This window comes from Cebus imitator, unplaced genomic scaffold (assembly GCF_001604975.1).
Source record: "Cebus imitator isolate Cc_AM_T3 unplaced genomic scaffold, Cebus_imitator-1.0 Scaffold282, whole genome shotgun sequence".
In the NCBI taxonomy this organism is placed as follows: Eukaryota; Metazoa; Chordata; class Mammalia; order Primates; family Cebidae; genus Cebus; species Cebus imitator.
Genome location: NW_016107597.1, coordinates 1067979 through 1071656, shown reverse-complemented (window position 1 = coordinate 1071656; position 3678 = coordinate 1067979).

Genomic DNA, 3678 nt, shown 5'->3' with positions numbered 1-3678 from the left:
GCTGATATCCGGCACTCAGTAAAGAAGAGGCGTGATGGGATGGCCTATAAGAAAGCTGAAAGTATAGCTTTTTATAGATGAGTAATTTGAGGCAGAAAGAAACAAAATGACTTACTTGCCTGAGATAAAACAATGACTCAGGTTCCTAGCAGGAATAGAACATGAGCTCTGGATTTAAAGCTGCTCAATTTTACTCCAAGAAATTATTCTTCTCCCTGTACTTTCTTTAGTAATGTGAAATATACTTTGACACTTGACTGAGAGAATTTATTTTTTGATTTTGTTCGTCTTCTGTATGCATTTCACTGCCTAATTATCATGCAAAGATTACTCTTCAAGATTCTACTAACCTTCACTTCCGTCTATGAGCTGCTAATTTTTTAAGTTTGCTTTGACATGTAAGAAGCTTTTGCCACATTTTTGCTGCAATAATCATTTTTCTTTGTCAGTCTTATGATCCTATATATAAACGAACATAAATATAAGCCATAAATGCATAAATGAGAGTTTTACATCCCCCCTTCATGTTGTCATTTATTGCTATTTAAAAACTAATTTTATTTAAGTTGTAGTCATATTTGTGGTGTTACTGATTTTCTTTTCTATTTTATTTCCCATTCACTTACACAACAACAATTATAGGTTTAGGGGACACAAAATGGTTGTTAAATAATTACATCTAGTCATTTACAAAGCATTTCAAAGCTTACATTTTGAAGGGCATAAATATACATTATCATGACTAATCATAAACAATACTGTTACATTAAGACAAGTGCAACTAGAAAACACAATTTCTAAGATTATCACGACCAGAATAACTGTGTTTCTAAAAATGTGTTTTAAAAAATTATCCAAGCAATTTTTATTTTGTTAATGAAAGGCAAAATACAAACTTCAGACAAAAAACCTACAAAATCTCAAGTATAGAGAATAAAAAATCTGTAGCTCCACAATAGCTATTTCACAATTTTCATGTGATGATCAAATTATGTAAAGTTCAAAATGATCCAATCAATACAGAGTACATGATACATGGTAGCCTCAAAATACATAATAGTCTTCCCCTTTTCCATTTTTTGCACTTCTTCAGAAATGTAAATAAATTCACTTTTTCTGATAAAAGTGATATATAATTGAATTGCTTGTAACACAAAGCATAAATGCTTGAGGTGATAAATACCCCATTTACCCTGATATGATAATTATGTATTGCATATCTGTATGAAAATATCTCCTATACCCCATATATATATATATATATATATATATATATATATATATATATTAGGTAACCCCAAAACTCAAAATTAAAACTTTAATTTTTTTTAAAAAAAAATTTATGCTTACTGTGTAAACTTCGAGAAATCTAGAGGAGTTTAAGAAACTACTGAAATTCATGTACTCATACCAACTGGAGATAAAAACTTGTAATAACTTTGGGCGCCTTTTCAAACTTTTATATGCATAAAAGTATTTTCATGTGTAAGTATTTTCATTTATTGTAATATAGTATTTTTTCAGCTCTAACATATATCATGTAAAAATTTAAAGAATAAAGCATTATATTAATATCAAACTTCACAACAGAAATGCTAGGTGACAGGAGACAATAAAAACTACAAGAAAGAATGTGGGCTAAAGATTTTACATTCATTAAAAAATATCACATAAACAAGAAAGTGTAAAAAGACTACCAGGATTAAAATGCCTGATAACACTACTCAGCCACACTATTTCAAAGCACTCTTGGAGGAAATATTTGAATAAGAAAAGAAGTGATCAATATGATTATAAGTGACCAAATTAGTATGAATTATTTTTGTCTACAAAATAATGATTTGAAAACTACATCTCAAACAATCTGGAGCCAAAACTTTAACACAGCAGTTCTCAAACGTTTTGGTCACAAGATTGATTGATTCTTAAAAATTGTTGAGAATGCCAAAGAACTTTTAAGTGGATAATGTCCATCAATGTTTACCATATTACGAATCACAAATCAAAACAGAAATAATTTTAAAAATATTTATTAAAATTATAATATTAAATCCATTTTAGGTTACATAAAGATATGTCTTATGAATAAATATCCAAAGCAGATAAATTTAAGGATTGACACTGTTTCAGGGTTTTGCAAATATTTTAATAGTAGGAAACAGCTAGATTCTCATTCCAGTCTGTTGTGATATATGTCATATAGCCTCCGGAAAAAACACGCTGCATATTCATGAATGAAGCAGAGTGAAAAAGGCAGATAAATACTTAATATCATTGTGAAAAAAATTTGGACCTGGTATACACTTTGAAAGCGTCTTGGGCACCCCCAAAAGGCTGCAGACCACAGTCTAATTCAAATAAAACAATTCCTGTAAAGCAGTAATATCCAATTAAAATTTTAATAAAACCTAGGATATATTAGCAACAAGATCCAAAATGTAACAATTAATCTACATGTATAGAGAAAACTGCAGACATCTCCTAAATGGGGCACAAAAGCAGCTATGAATACATGGAAAGATATGCTATATTAATGAATGACATAACAGAATAATAAAAGCTGGATTACTACTTACATTTCATGAAATGCCACTGAAAACTCAACTTGAAATTTTGGGGGAATGTGACAAACTAAGTTTTTATGAAAGCATAAAGGTTCATGATAAAGTAATTTAGAAAAAAGAATACTAAAAAGATGAGATTTGCCTATTCAGAAATTAAGTCATGCTATGATTTGGATATAGTTTGTTTGGCCCCATCAAGTCTGATGAAATTTGATTCCCAGTGTTGGAGGTGGAGCTTGGTGGGAGATGTTGGGTGGGTGGGGCACAGATCCTTCATAAATGGCTTGGTGCCATTCTCATGGGAGTGAGTTCTTGCTCAGTTAGTTCCCTGAGATAACTGATTGTTAGAGAGAGCTTAGCGCCACCTCTACCCTCTCTCTTGCTTCCTATCTCACCATGTGATCTCTGCACACTGCTCCCCTTCACCTTCCACCATGAGTGGAAGCAGTCTGAGGCCCTCCCCAGAAGCAGATACTGGCATCATGCTTCTTGCACAACCTACAGAGCTGTGAGCCAAATAAATCTCTTTTTAAATAAATTACCTGGCCCCAGGTACTCCTTTATAGCAACACAAAGTCATATTAAGCTATTGAGTCATAAATTATATTAATAAAAAGTAACAAAGAATTACTGGATTACTGGAAGAAACTCTACTTGGTCATAATATACAGGTGTTTTTTTACACCTTGATTTATTCTACAGATTACTATTTCCATCCTAATTTTAGCATTGAATTTCTATATTTGTTGTACATTTTTAAAAGATTCTGTTATCACAGTTATACAGCCTTAATAAATGGAATTTAATAATTTTTCTAAGAATTGAAACTTTCTTAAAAACATTGATATGACCTAGTCTTTAGAAGTTTAGAACTCACGTGTAAAACAAACTTGTTCTGAGGTTCTTTTTAATGGTAGATTTTAACTAATATTTATAATTATGTTACTAGTAATAGGTCTATTTAAGTTTTTGACATAGTTTATTAGGAACCATGTAATTCCTTTAGATTTTCAAATGTGGTACCATAGAATTACATGCGTTATAAAATTAGAAGTATTTTAATCCTTACCTACATTAAGTTGTGTAGTTGTGTCACTATTCTTTCTTCTTTTTT